At 41.0% G+C, this 15,857-nt stretch overlaps 2 protein-coding genes and 1 long non-coding RNA gene across 3 annotated transcripts in view; 2 read left to right on the forward strand and 1 right to left on the reverse strand.

Moving 5' to 3' along the window:
- Positions 1-15,857, forward strand: part of LOC114643553 (protein NLRC5-like) — a 5,922,889-nt gene that overhangs the window by 4,050,438 nt on the left and 1,856,594 nt on the right. The window lies entirely within an intron of this gene.
- Positions 1-15,857, forward strand: part of LOC114644893 (E3 ubiquitin/ISG15 ligase TRIM25-like) — a 150,370-nt gene that overhangs the window by 62,147 nt on the left and 72,366 nt on the right. The gene's annotated exons all lie outside the window — the stretch shown is intronic.
- On the reverse strand, positions 4,401-11,533 carry LOC114641961 (uncharacterized). Its single transcript, XR_003714407.2, has 4 exons — positions 11,400-11,533; positions 11,176-11,240; positions 5,523-5,585; positions 4,401-4,494 (listed from the first exon to the last, which is right to left on the reverse strand). It is a non-coding gene; the product is annotated as an uncharacterized LOC114641961 (long non-coding RNA).

Below are 15,857 nucleotides of genomic sequence, written 5' to 3' on the forward strand. Positions count from 1 at the left end.
GAGCTCAGCTCGGAGCGAAATGAAGTGAATGAAATCAGGTGAATGGGAGGGGAGATGATCATGTGTCTCCAACACCCGCCTTAACTCTCCGTCCCTCCACAAACACACAAACACAGCCACACGGATCCCAGCTCTCCTTTCTTTATATATATAGTAGCTGCACTTATGAATATGCTTGTATGCGTCACTCGCTCGCTTCTTATTGTTTCGCTGCCTTGTCAATTGTGTAATGAATGTTTTCTTCAGCACTCTTTGGGGCTCTTCCTTGTTTTGTACATACTTTGTTCACAGTCAGTTCACGTGCTTACGTGGGAGGCGTGATGACGCGACACGCAACTCCGCCTCTCACGGCCATTGAGCTGCACTCCATTCCAGTATATGGACAAAAAAGAGGTTCCAGTTATGACCATTACGCATAGAATTTCGAAATGAAACCTGCCTAACTTTTGTAAGTAAGCTGTAAGGAATGAGCCTGCCAAATTTCAGCCTTCCACCTACACGGGAAGTTGGAGAATTAGTGATGAGTGAGTGAGTGAGTGAGTGAGTGAGTGAGTGAGTGAGTGAGTGAGTGAGTGAGTGAGTGAGTGAGTGAGTGAGTGAGTGAGTGAGTGAGTGAGTCAGTCAGTCAGTCAGTCAGTCAGTCAGTCAGTCAGTCAGTCAATGAGGGCTTTGCCTTTTATTAGTATAGATGATTTGGATATTGGGATAGAAGTAACAAGCTGGTTTAGGTTGAAGATGATACCAAGGTAGATGGATTGGCAGGTAATGGAGAATCTGCTGAATCATCACAGAGGGACTTGGACAGCAGACAGGCTTGGGCAGATTTGTGGAAGATGAAATTTAATGTCAGTAAATGTGAAGAATTACATGTGTGAAGTAAAAATGTTAGCGGGAAGTCTGATCATTAAAAGTACATCTTATGAGAAGGATTTAGTGTGAAATACACTAGATAGATAGATAGATAGATAGATAGATAGATAGATAGATAGATAGATAGATAGATAGATAGATAGATAGATAGATAGATAGATAGATAGATAGATAGATAGATAGATAGATAGATAGATAGATAGATAGATACTTTATTAATCCCAAGGGGAAATTCACATAGATAGATAGATAGATAGATAGATAGATAGATAGATAGATAGATAGATAGATAGATAGATAGATAGATAGATAGATAGATAGATAGATAGATAGATAGATAGATAGATAGATAACAACAACATTTATTTATATACTGTAGCACATTTTCATACAAATACTTTTGCTCAAAGTGCTTTACATGATGAAGAAAGAGAAAAAAAGAAGACAAAATAAGAATTAAAATAAGAGAACACTAATTCACATGGAATAAAAGTAAGGTCACAAAAAAATACCAAAGTGAATACAAAGCAAGAAACTTAAAAAGAAAGTAAAGTTCTCCCTTGGTTGTCAGAGACGCAGTGAGGCCTTATGCAGATGTGTTACTGTTGCTGCCACATTTGCTAATATACTGTAAGAATAAACCTTGGGGAGCAGATAGATAATTGTATTCTCCACTCCAATCTTTGTACTATAAGCACAATGTAGAGGGTCTAGTCAGTCTACCACCAGAGGACCAGGACCAGTCTCTTAACGGTCTTCATGATGTGAGATGTCGGTGCCACTGGTCTGTAGTCATTAGCTGAAGAGCCCCCCTGCCCTCTTTGGAACACAAACAATGTAGGATGTTTTCATCAGCAGTGTCACTTTCTGAAGCCTTAGGGACACCACAAAGTTGGTCACCATGGGCCTTAAGAACTCAAGGACAGACTCCATCTGGTAGCCCAGCTTTTCCTGTGTGTAGCTTCCTCAGTTGTCTCCTTACTTGGTCTTCAGTTATGGACATTGATGGTCAGAGGTGGACTTGTCACTAGCCATTCCAGTTGACATGGTAGGAGTTGTTGATGTCGTAGGGATGGTGTGGATAGACTGGTTATTGGAAGAAGATGGCAGTAGGAGGAAAAGTCTATTAAAAAATGGTTCAGGGCGTTGGCTTTGTCCACATCCCCTTCTACCACCTGAGCCCTGGATTGCTTGATTCCAGTAATGTTGATCAGTCCATTCCAAACATCCTTCATGCTATTCTGAGTGACTTTGTTTTATGTTTTAGCTTTGTATGTTTCCTTTCCTTCATCTTCTTTTCCTTTAGCACATGCTGTACGTTCCTCAGGGCCTCTTTGTCTCTGAATTTGAATGCTTTTCTCTTTTTCTCATTGAGGAGACCTTTAGCTCCTCAGTAACTCAGGGCTTGTTGTTTGGAAAGCAGCACACTGTCTTTGTGGGTTCCACTGTGTTGACACAGGAGGTCATAGAGTCTGTGATGCAGTGACAGAGTCCCTCAATATCGTCCTCATGTGACTGGCACATCATTTCTCAGTCTGTCATTTGTCATTCACAGCCATTTCAGCCTCTATGCTCACACTCCTCACTGTTCTGGTGCTAACAGGTTGTCGTCTAACAACAGGCTTGTAGCTGGGAATAAGATGAATCAGGCGGTGGTCAGATTTGCCTAATGGAGACAGAAAATTACACTTAAGGGCCTCATTAACATTTGAGTACAGCGAGTCCAGCTTGCTATTTAATTAAGTGGAAGATGATACAGAAAGATGCCATCATTCCTCCCAAAGTCACATGGTTAAAGTCACCAGATATTACAACTGCAGGGTGAGAGTGAGTCACCATTAAAGTGTTGGTGACAGAATTGCTAGGTCCCCAATTGTGGAGGGAAGGAGATAAACATTAACTTTACTGTTGAAACATGGCGGGGTCCTACAGAATTATAGCGTTCTCTCACTATGATATACGCATGTTACATTATTGGCAAAAAATGTACTTTTGTATTCATGAAGTAGCCCATCTGGACCGAGTTACTGTAATCCAGTGACATTAAATCTTGTATGTCCTCCAATAATTTGATAAGGGTGGTCCACATCATAGAGGCTAAACTCCACTTCAGACATCAGGTCACTTTGGCTGCTGAGTCAGTTTTGAAGTTTTCTTTTTATTTCGATTTCTCGTATTAGAAATTTGTGGTCAGATTGGCATCACAGAGTGTTAAACGTATTACATTAGCAGGATTTCAATGCTTTAGTCGTCCAACCTCTGTGGCCATACATCACATTCATTCTTTATACTGAGAGGATCTCGTCAAAGACGCCCACTCTCTCCACACTTCTTGGCACTCTCCCTTGAGCCTTTGTCTATAGCTGGACGTTGATGTAATGAGATGTTTCTGTTTTTCACAAACATCCAAGTGAAGACTCTGACAGGGTCTTTCAGCCCACCTCCAAGAATGTTCAGGTGCTTTTTCTGACAGATTCCTATTTTCTTGGCAGGATCTGCACACAGCCATTCACTCCTCTATCTGCCTTTCCAATCCTGGCCACCAAAAATGACCCTGAGCCATCTCTTTCATTTTTACTATTCCTGAGTGTTCCCCATGTAACGTGTCCAGCAAGATATCATATAACAATGCTGGAATGACCCCTCTCAGCCCCCAATGTACACAATTGTTCTCTACTGTGAGCTCTGAGCTTGTTTGAAAATAAGACTTCAATTCATCCTCACTTAGATACTCTGGCCACCCACTCAGGGTGTGGAATGTCACCTTCTTCAACACGCAATCCCTCGCTGTCGCTTGAGCAATGTCTGCTGCTGAAACTGGAAGGGTGTCTAAGAATGACACTTTGTACTCTAAGCTTGAGTTTGGACCAGTCTCTTTTAGTGGCATCGGCAGATTTTTTAAAATCAGATCTCATATTGATAAGATACCAAGATTAATGCTCATCTTTGTAGTCTTGCAGAAGCTAAAGTGGGAATTGTTGTTTTTTGATGTAAAATTGTGACTAGGGGCTCGTGATCAATGACTAACTCATAGAGATATTCATGAAATTTGAACAGCCTGATAAGATGAGATCTTCTCTTACATCATCTGCCACAGTTCCTTTGTTGTACCCAACTTGTGATGCAGTGTTTACTCAGTTTGACTCTGTTTACCTTTCCTTTTTTGCCCAAACTGTACCCACTATGAAACCGACACCCTCCTCTTGTTGTCATTCCAGCTCAGCTCTTTAGAGAGACTTTTGATGTTATTGATAACTCAGCATTTCTACTGTCCTTGCATCCCTGAAACAAGCAGTGGTCCAGCCTGTGTTTAAAAACATGGACTTGGCCTGAGTTGCATTAGTAATTTCTTTCCTGTTTCTAAATTGTGCTTCCTCTCTAAATTCTTCTAATCTAATGGAGTCACTCCAGTCAGAGTTCAGAACTTTACATAGTACAGAGTCTGCTCTTTTAAAGGTCTCCAAAGACAACAGAAATCAAATAGACAATCAAAGATGGACAATCAGACAAGTGGACAAGGAGCCAGCTAATTTGCTGCATTACATTTGTTTTTATTTTAAATTACTGAACATTTCTTGACTTCTTCTTTCTTGGTAATGATTGGTCTGGGTTGGTCCTTTTGGTCTACAAGAGAATGAGATAACTGGTCAAATGAGTAGAATGAGATGATAGGGCTTGAACTTTCATAGATGACTGTTGTGATATATGGCCAGCAGTTTATCTCGGCCAATACCCCCACACAGCCAGATGGAGTCCTCCCTGCAACATGGAGGTGGCCTGAATTCCCGCAGGGCATCCTGGTCAATGGAGTTCAGCTTCACAGCCCTGCTGGATACCATGGGGGCCGCCCGGGGACACTGCAGGGAGGCACAAGTGTTTTTATTATACCCCGGAAGTACTTCATAATCGTGGGGACGGAAGGAATGCAGTACTTCCAGGATAAAACAAAGAAGAAGTTTTCAGCTGACCCGGAAGTGCTATGGAATCTTGGACTGAAGGACAGAAACACTTCCGGGTTACAAACTATAAAAGGACTGTGGGAAACCCCAGCAGACTGAGCCGAGTTGGGAGGAAGGGTGACGGAGCTGCTGGGAGGAGAGGAGGATTTATTATTGTATCAATTATTGTTGATTTATTGTTTATATTGAGTATAGTGGAGGTGGAGGTGCTTTGTGAACATTATTGGAAAGAATAAATTCATTTCTTTATTTTACCTGGTGTCTGAACGTGTTGTCTGCGAGTTCAGGGGTCAACAGCGCTCCCTATCTGTCACACTGTTTAGACTCTGCTGTGAGTTCTGTGACCTCTGAATTAATAGAAAGTGAGGAGAATGAAGGCCTTGAGCAGCGTCTGATCACACTGTTGGTGGAGGTGTCAAATACGGGGGGGGGGGGGGGGGGGGGATTGGGTTGTGTAAAATGATGGTCCTAAAAAAGGACACACCTTTATTTTTTATTTAAATATAACTTTTGTTGTCATTAAAATGAGAGGAAGCTAAAACTAAATGATAAGCTTCATTCAAGTATGGGACACTCTCTTCTTTTCACTTGATGCCACACCTGTAGGATCCATAAATGTTTTTAAGCATGCAAACAAATGAATCCTCCCTCCATCCAGCCAAACATTTACCTCTGTAGCCCACACATGCTTACCAACTTGAAGTCCTGAAAGATCAACCTCTAGGTTGAGCTCCGGCTAGCATTCCTCCACGTGAACTGTAAGGAGTAAACACAAGTGACAAATCAGCAGTGCATTTCCATCCCTCTCTTTCTCCACTCTTCTTTCTAGTTGTATGACATCTGGCCTAGTAGTCAATTACATTTTGTTCTGACCACATAATGCAGCACATTCCACAGGCCTGGACTGAATGTCGTGTCTACCATAGAAGACTCCTACCTGGTCCTAAATGCACCTCTGGGTGTAAACACCACGTAAAAAGCAGGCTGCCATTAAAGTTTCGTCCCATCAGACCTCACTTACCTACTTGCTCTGCCCATCACAGTATGGAGGTTCAGGTCGTCTCCATCAGATCTCATGGCACTCCACACACACACACACATTTTATGGACTTCAGATGTTTAACTGTCCTTTCATTCTCATAGTGTATGTTAAAGGTTTGGAGATAGCACTGAATTTATAATCGGAAAATGAAGAAGTTTTTTTTGTGATTATTTTTTTATTATTATAAAATTAACAAAACCAAAAAAAGAAGTTCACCTTTGACAAAACACCCACCTTACAACACTGGATTGACCACAACTGCCATTAAATCCAAAGCACAAAAACAATTCAAAGCTGAAGACCCCCTGGCTCTGAGACCCCTGCTCTGGAGCTTTGTGAATATTTAATGAAAGGAAAACGTCAGAAGATATACAAACTAAAAGAGGAGTAAGGGGAGGGAGACAGAAACATCTTATAATAACACTACTGCTGATACTGAGGAAGTTAAGAAAGACGCAAGGATACAAGAATCATTACTTGTAAGAGACAACCAGGATAATGAAACAAGACAACAAAGTAGAAGGCATCTTAAATGCTCCTGAAATGTTCAAGATGGAAGTCACAAAAATGCCTTGGAGACAGGCAAGGGTGGAAGAGGAAGGGTGTTAGAGGACAGTAAGATAAAAGGGGTCTAAGCCATTCAGGGACTTGAAACCAAACAGTCAAATGTTTTTATTTTATAATAGTAATAATAATAGCCGCTCACTACTCAAAAGAGTTCAATGCATGAAAGACCCGGAATCGAAACGGCCACCTCTTGAAATGGAGACAGCAGTTCTTACCTGTACACCAGCCAAACAGATGTATATTTGCGTGTGTGTGTGTCGTACCCTATCCCAATTTCTTTAATTTGGTTAATTATTTGAAAAAAGCGTGCTTGTTTTGTTACTTTATATCTGTGTCTTTTGTAAAAGTGTTAATTTGATATTTGGACTTTAGTCTTCACACATTATACACTTCATGTCAGCATTTTGCCAATTATTAGTAGAACATGAAAAAAATTTCTGTTCTAGTTATGTGTTCAGCATTTCTTGCCTCACATTTTGTGTCATCCTACATTTACACAGATCACCATAGACACAGAACACACATGAAATGTATGTATTGCAAATAATGATATATTACTTACCCTATACAACTCCAGGCACCTCACACACAGATAAAGAAGTCTGTGTGCGACCATAGCTGTCCCGGTGGGGTTGGGGGATGGGATAGCAGGCTGCTTGTTCCTTGTGCTGATTGACACATTTACAACACAAAAGACACTGATAGATAGGTGCAAAGCAATTTAAGGTGGCCCAAGACTAAGAGTTTTTTCATACATTTCAGGGATTCTAGTGTTAAAATATCAAAGGACACCTGAAGTTGTCTTTTTTCCATTTGTGCTCTACTTGCCTACATGCCGCCAAAGGGTACGACTGCCATCATTTAAACATGGCTCATGTTTACGTTTTGAGCGCTTGACTTTAAACGGAACAACAGAATCTAAAATGTTAGAGCAAGTGACATTAAACAGAGTGACTAGACCACCGGTGCTCAGCTGAGGTGGGGGGAATCACACAGGACCCTTAAAAGCCGCAGAGAATTTACTAGTAATGGTGGAGTTCATTATGTGAGAGCAGCGAGTCTCACCACTAATGCTGACTGTTTGGCAAGTAAAGAAGCCTCAGTTATAACCGTCATGTGATCAGAAAAGCAAACATCACCAATATCACTCTTACAGATGAGTAAACTATACGATAAAACAAGGACTAATGGATGTCCATGCTCATGTGTTGGGCCTCTCACACACTGAACAAGATTAAAAGACTCAATGAGGTTTAAAAACTCTTTAACTAGGGGTTTACTTGAGCAGCACACATTAAAATCCCCAAGAATTAAAAATCTGTCATAATTTGATGTAATTCCTGCCAGAAATTCAGAGAACTCACATATAAAATCCTTACTAAATTTTGGAGGCCGATACACCTCTGCACACAACACAGGACAAGAGCGGTCCATTTCAAACAACTGTAATTCAAAGCTGGAGTAACTGTCAGTTTTCAGTTGGCGACAGTAATAACGGCTTTTAAATATTGTCTCTAATCCACCCCCCTGACCAGCAGACCGTGGGGAACTAAAAGAACTTACAGTCGGGGAGTACTAATTCAGTGAAAGCGGTTAACTCACAGACAGGTAGCCATGTTTCAGTCACAAATCAAAAATCTAATCCTTGTGAGGTGAAGAAATCTTTTAAAATAAATGTTTTGTTAGCTAAGGATCTTGCACTTACTAGAGCTATATTCATTTGAGTAAATTCGCCAGACAGTTTGGGCACACGACCCAGGTGATGAAGGTTCAGAGAATCCACTCCACCCCTGTGGAAATATGGCAATCGCCAACAGAGGAGCTGAACATGGTAGCTTGAAACAGCAGGCCAGATCCATTTATACAAATGTTCCAGGGAATGCCATGAGATGAAAACATACGCTGAACCTTAGTGAGGATCAATCACCAGAGAAGACGGCAGGTAAGATTTAAGCCCCACGAGTAGGCCACCACACTTTCCTTGTCTACTGTGATGCTTCCTTCAGGACAATATGCAGAGCTTACAGCACAAGTACGCCGGTATATCTAGCAGAAAAGATGGAGGGCGGGTACTCATCGTAATTAAACAGTATATCAATTGTCAATCTTAATGTTTAAAAGAGATTGATGATCATAGACCAGCAAAGAAAAGACATTGCGGATTAAAAAAAAGATGTAAACAGTGCAATCAGAAACAAAACAGACCAAAACGAACACAGACTCAGACAACGCCATCTTAAGTTTAGCCAAGACATCTATACAATGTGTATTTTTGATCAATCGTCTCAAGTCCTATACTAATCTGGACATTACATGGTGGTTCCACAACCCTTCTTCATGTCTTGTTTTGATTCATTTATACCCAGTTAATCTTGTGAGAAGCAAAAGAAACTCATTTTAGGACATGTTTGATGTCTGCCATAGCATTACTGAAAACTTATATAATATCATCGACACAGAAAGAAATGACATGGAGAGACTTTGATAGAAATAGAAAAATCTCATAATATTGATGTCCAGCTACAGACAAAGGCTCAAGGGAGAGTGCTAACAAGGTCGACATCTTTGATATGTTCCTCTCAGTATAACACATGAATATGATGTATGACCACTGAGGAAGGAGGACTAACTCATGTTGATAAAATATCTTTAAAAATCCTCCCCAGAAAAACTAATTTTAGTCATCAAAAAACTTTTTAGCAACCAAAAACAAAAGTGTGCCAGGATATCTGAAGTGGGGTGCTGCCTTTATGGTGTGGAGCACTTGCTCTAATCATCTGAGAACATACAACATTTAATGTAATTTAATTAAAGTACCTGTGTCCAGATGGGACAATTTATTAATAAAAAAGTACCATATTTACCACTCACGTCACATGAATATTTTGGCACAATGTAAGACCCCTGCCAAATTCAGAAGTAATGTGGTCTCATGTCCAAGACAGAGGGTACTGAGGGCTATCAATGAAGCATCTGACGTTCACGGCTGGACAGCTGATCCCAAAAAGCTCCTCAAAGTTTAGTCAGAATTCCGTCAGTTTCAGGGGTTTGCTGTTATTCATGGCAGTGAGTGTTACATTTGACTATTTTAGAGAAATTTTGGCATCAAGTAAAGAATCTGCTTGCTTTGTTTTTTTACCGCAGGTCAAAATCAGTCAGTCAGACATTACCCAACCCGCTATATCCTAACACAGGGTTACAGTGGTCTGCTGGAGCCAATCCCAGCCAGCATAGGGCGCAAGGAGGAACAAATTATGGGCAGGGCACACACAAACACACACATTAGGGACAATTTTAGGATCACCAATGCACCTAACCTACATGTCTTTGGACTGTGGGAGGAAACCAGAGCACCCGGAGGAAACCCACGCATACGGGGAGAACATGCAAACTCTACGCAGGGAGGACTCGGGAAGCGAACCCAGGTCTCTGTACTGCTAGGCAGCAACGCTACGCACTGTACCACCATGCTACCCTCAAAATCAGATACAAAGGAAATTATGTTTATAAGGGGTGATAACCAATTTGATGAAAATAATAGCAGGGCTAGGAACAAAATTCTGCAATGATTTCTATAATGGGATTTAATTGTAAACATGGCTGAAAAAAACAAACACACTGAAAAAATACCAAGAGATGAAACAATGAAAGGACAAATGGAAAGAACAGTAAAGTGACAGGTTTGGGTCATAAATGGGTAATCAATCACAATGCAACAACGGCAAACAAAATTCAAAGTCAAGTAAAGAAAGTAGAAAGGTCCTAACGCTAAATTCTTCATGTACCTTTAAACAAAAATGAAAGATTTTAAATAAATTTGACTGAAAACTCAGACGCTGAACTGAGCAGAAGTCAGTGTGTTTTATATACTCAGCGCAATGACAAAGAAAACGGCGGCCGTGTTTATTAAGAAGACGATACGAAACAGCGGCACCCACTGCTATCTCAGAATAATAAAAAACAACACAGAAAAACACAGAAATTATAACAATTATATTATCACTATGTCAAATAAAGAAGATTGTGATATACAGTTACAACTTGCATAAACACAGAGCAGGATAACGTCTGGGACTTGTAGATATTTCTTATATGAAGGATTAAATGTGTTTCTTCAGGAAGGAAGTGAATTGAGCTTTAACAGGCGAGATTTAGAAATTCTATTTTTTATCACACACTTGAGGGCACACGTCTTCCAGATCTACTACCTTAGCTTCAAAAGAAGAAATGTTTTCCAGTGTGGTTTAATTTAAAGTAAATATCCATCCATCCATTTTCCAACTCGCTGAATCCGAACACAGGGCCACGGGGGTCCGCTGGAGCCAATCCCAGCCAACACAGGGCACAAGGCAGGGAACCAATCCTGGGCAGGGCGCCAACCCACCGCAGGGCACACACAAACACACACCAAGCACACACTAGGGCCAATTTAGAATCACCAATCCACCTAACCTGCATGTCTTTGGACTGTGGGAGGAAACCGGAGCGCCCGGAGGAAACCCACGCAGACACGGGGAGAACATGCAAACTCCACGCAGGGAGGACCCGGGAAGCGAACGCAGGTCTCCTAACTGTGAGGCCACAGCGCTACCACTGCGCCACCGTGCCGCCCTTAAAGTAAAGATTAAAGGATTAAATTGTTTGTGATGAGCCCCTTGATAGCCTCACACACAACAGAAAGATCAGCGAAGGAACTGACAGAAATCCTTCAGCAGCACATCCTCTGATTCTACTCACCTGAAAGCCGCAGATCTTACAGCTTTGAGTGATTTCTCTTCAGCGTCACCTGGAGAGTCAGATATCTGAAAAGTAAAAACAAGCATACAATAAAACTTTAGTAATTGGAAAATAGACTTCAGACAAACTACTGTTTAAAAATAACAAGAAGAAATTTACCAACAGGAAACCTGCAGAAAATAAGATTTTACAGACATATTTCAATACAAACAGTCAGAACTCACAGAAGCCATCGCCATCAAGCACAGGCACAGCAGAACCAGCAAGGTGGCGAGTCTCATCATCATGGTGGTGGTGCTGACGGTGAGACGTCTGTTCAGGACAGCAGCGACACCTCCTTATATAACTGATCAGGTGGGGTGGGCCAGTTTAACATGGTGATCATGATGTCATCTGGAGTGGAAAGCAAATTCAAATCAGATCTCATTTGTCATGGAAGAAGAACAAGAAGAAAATGTAATCAAATCACAAGCCCTAAAGGTCAAGTTTCCAGCTTTCCACCGACTGTTCAGAAAAAATGACAAATTCTTGCATCAGATGATTGTCTAATAATTCAGCAGAGGAAACATTCTGTTCATAAGTCACCGTGTTAACCCTAAAGACCATCAGTTGTAATGTAAAAGTTTTACCCAAACACAATGGAAGAGCAGAATAAAATGGCATAGCACTCATATCCTAACATAGCCCCCCTTCTAGGGCACTGACTCTGAACAAGCCATCAGGTTTGAGGGGAAAGCGAGCCTGAAAACTCAACAGCAGATGAGGAGACCTGAGCCTCAGAGGAACAAAACCACAAATGACCTTCCAGACAAAACCCTTCTGATGCACAAGGTCCTCCACCATTGAAGCCCACTGGTAGACTCAGTAATGCTTTGGATTTCATTTTTTGTCAGTCAATTCCTTTATTTTTTTCTGATGCTCTTCATTCAGTGCAGACACAGAGCTCAGTGACAAGTTCACAAGTAAAATACGAATACTAACTTTACAAATGACTGATTACATAAAGAGCACCAATAAAGACACTCGTTTGTTTAAACAAAGTCATTTGAAACTGATGACCATAACTGGAGTCCATCACTATCAGTTCATTAATTTATTGTTGAACGACAGTTAAAGGGGGCATTCACTGCTGGGACCCTGATGGTGTCACGGCCCTCTTTCTTGATTTATGTAACATGTGACATCCACCAAAGTCTTACACTACATGACCAACTCTGCTGGCATTTCAATTAAGGAAGTGCAAGTTTTAGGCACTGAAAATATTTGGCCAAAACTAACAGAAAAGGCACATTTTTGGTCAAAAGAGTAAAAAGGCAGATATGTGGCTGAATGTGTGACGCTGTTTCAAAACATCTGAGATCCACAGTCACAAACAGCACCTCCTGTTCTACAGGGAGTGACAGACACGTCACACTGCCGAGGATTGTGGTGGTCTGTTTAAGTCATCGTGATGTGTGGTGAGAATCTACAAAGAGATACAAAAGAAAAAGAAAATGGAAAAAGGAAGGGAGAAGGAGAAAAAGAAAGAGAAAGAGAAAGAGAGGGGATCATAGTGGGAGGAAAGGAACTGACTGGGACAGCAAGCAGCGACATTGATGAAGTTGAACTTAACAAGCAAAGTGAATCACAGCCAAAGAATGGACACCATGACAAGCTCACTCCGCTCACGATTTGTTACTGTTTTTATTATTTATTTTCAGTTTTTTAAAAAATATTCTTTTCTAAAAAAATAATAAAATGATTACAATTTAATAAAAAAAATATAAATCAAAAGTGAAATTCATTTAATTTAGGCTTTAATCAACAACACAAAAACAAATCTGTAAATAATAATTAAAAAAGAGATTTGCCATTTGGTGTTTAGCCTTCTTTTTTTTATTTAATTTGACTTTGGCTGAGAATTTTCATTTTTGTGCTCCACTTGTTTTATCAACTGGGATCTGTTTGGCTACCAGGAGCAGCTACCTCGGACATGAAAGACGACTTTTAGGTTTAACTCTGTGACTCTTCAACAGAATGTTTCTTACTCATAATAATTACACACTCGTCTGATGTCAGAATTTGACATTTTCTTCTGAACGCACAGCCTATAGAAAGCTGAACACCTGAACTTCATGGCTTGTGATTTGGTTGACATTTCCTTTATTTCATCGTCTCCCATTACAAACAAGATTTGATTTGAATTGACTTTCCACCCCATTAGACATCATGACCACTGTGTAAAACTGAGCCGCGCCTGCCTGATCTGCAATATAAGGAGCTGCTGCTGGTGACCTGAACAGACATGTTAGCGTCAGCACCACCGCCATGATGAGATTCTCCGTCCTGCTGGTTCTGCTGTGCCTGTGCTCGCTGGCGATGGCTTCTGTGAGTTCTGACTTATAACATTTATACACAAATACGTCTACAAAGCCTTTTTTTACAGGTTCCCTGTTCCTCGTACTTTTAAACAGCAGGTCATCTGAATTCTATTTTCTAATTCCTGAAGCCTCTTCAGACTCTGATTCTTATTTTTCAGATTTCTGACTTTCCAGCTGACCCGATGGAAGAATCGCCTTCAACCACAAAAGCTGTGAGAGCTGCCTACAGGTGAGTAGAATCAGAGGATGTGCTGCTGAAGGATTTCTGTCAATTCTGTCATGTGAGAGACAATCAGGGGATTCATCACAAACAATTTAACCTCTTAAATCTCTACTGTAAATTAAAATAAATTAAAATATATTTTTCTCACTTGAAGCTAAGGTAGTAGCTTTAGAACAAGTGTGCCGTCAAATGCCTGACAAAACACAGGAGTTCTAAATCTCGACAGTTAAAGTTGAATTCAGTTGTTTGCTGAAGAAACTCGTTTAGTTTCAGTCGCATGTAAATCACACAAAGAGTTTAGAGCTGCAAGTCCTGGACGTTACCTTGTGCTCAGTTTATGAGAGTCAGAATTGTATGTCACAGTCTTCTTTACTAAACATAATTATAATGAAATTGTCATCAATTCCTATGTAACCAGTAGGGGGTACCACTGAGCCCCAAACCCCAGACCCAGTAACGTCTAACCCAGTCACAGATTTAAATAATGGATATTTCTAATCCAATAAGCACTGAACACAATGAAACTCAGCCAACACCAAACAAACAGTAAACCTTCTCCTCTCCTTCCTCCTCCAGCTGAGTGTTGCCCACAGGGTTTCATGGGAAGTGCAGCCTTGTCAGGGTCAGAGTCAGGAGGCGGTGGGCTCCTTTTATACTGGACCCAGCACAGCTTCTCATGACCCAGCATGACTTGGGGGGAGTTCTTCTGAGTTGTTTAGGATCCTGGGTGGTCCTCCACTGACAGTGCGGCCTTACGACACCCGGGGACCCCGAGAGGGATGCACTTCCAGAATCCACTTCCCATGAACCCCTGGCACCTTCCACTTTATCCTGAAGTCATGTTGTTGTCCAGCGGGATGCCTGCCTGTCCTCTGTGTCACTCACACCTAGCAGGTTGTCTCACTTTTGATATCACGTAGTTGTTCATTTATTTCTTTATTTTCAATTTAGTATTGTGTTGTGAGTAAACATCGCCATGTCAGGTACAGCAATACTGCCAATCGTGTAACGCACATTGCACAACATTTTCTTTGTCATTGTTCTGTGTATAAAACACTGAAGTGCACTTGATTTACAGTCGGAGTTTTTAATCAAATTTTTTTAAATCTTTCATTTTTGCTCAGCAGTAGAGGAAGCTAAAAGGCACTTCATTGAACAAAGTGGTGTTAGGACTTTACTGCTCTGTTTTCTCAAATTTGCGTGTTTAGATTTTTATTACCAGTTTATGACCCAAGGCCGACTCTTTAGTGTTCTTTTTCTGTTTGTTCCTTTATTTTTTAGATTGTGACTGTATTTACAGCCATGTTTATAATTAATTTAATTATAGAAATCATTTTAGAATAATGCTTCTATTATTTTCAAACAAATGTTCTTCATCTCCTAAAGACATGAATTCTTTTTTATCTAATCTTGATCTACTTCAAATCACAAAGCAAGCAGATTCTTCACTTGATACCCCAATTCCTCCACAATAGTCACATTTAGCCCACCCTGCCATGAATAAGAGCAAACGTCCTGAACGTGACGGAATTCTGTCTAAACATTGAGGAGCATTTGGAGAGCAGACATCCAGCCGTGAACTTCAGATGCTTCACTCGTCCACTGCCAGCTCTCACCACCATCTGGCCTGAACATGAGATCACTTTACTGCTGACACATGGCAGGGGTCTTACATCGTGATGATTGTTGTCCTGGCCCAACTGAGTCAGCAGGTAGACCTTTTCTCTTCTCTATAAGTCGTTTCATTATTGTTAAAAATGAGGCTTGACGTGGCCAAGTAACAATCAGATTTAATGATGAAGTGAGCCTTGTGTGCCCACACAGTCATAAGAGGGGGCTCAGCACACTAGCCTGTGGAGTGCCAGTACTGGGGGTCAGCTTGGAGGATGTGACGCTGACATTCACACATGCTGAGGTCTGTTGGTTAGGAAGTCTAAAACCCAACTAGAGTGGCACTGAGTCCTAAATTGAGGAGTTTGGTCATCAGGGGCCTCATGTATAAATGGTGCATACGCACAGAAATGTTGCATAAGAACTTTTCCACGTTCAAATCGCGATGTATAAAACCTAAACTTGGCATAAAGCCACGCACGTTTCCA

The sequence above is a fragment of the Erpetoichthys calabaricus genome, chromosome 4 (genome assembly GCF_900747795.2).
Source record: "Erpetoichthys calabaricus chromosome 4, fErpCal1.3, whole genome shotgun sequence".
In the NCBI taxonomy this organism is placed as follows: domain Eukaryota; kingdom Metazoa; phylum Chordata; class Cladistia; order Polypteriformes; family Polypteridae; genus Erpetoichthys; species Erpetoichthys calabaricus.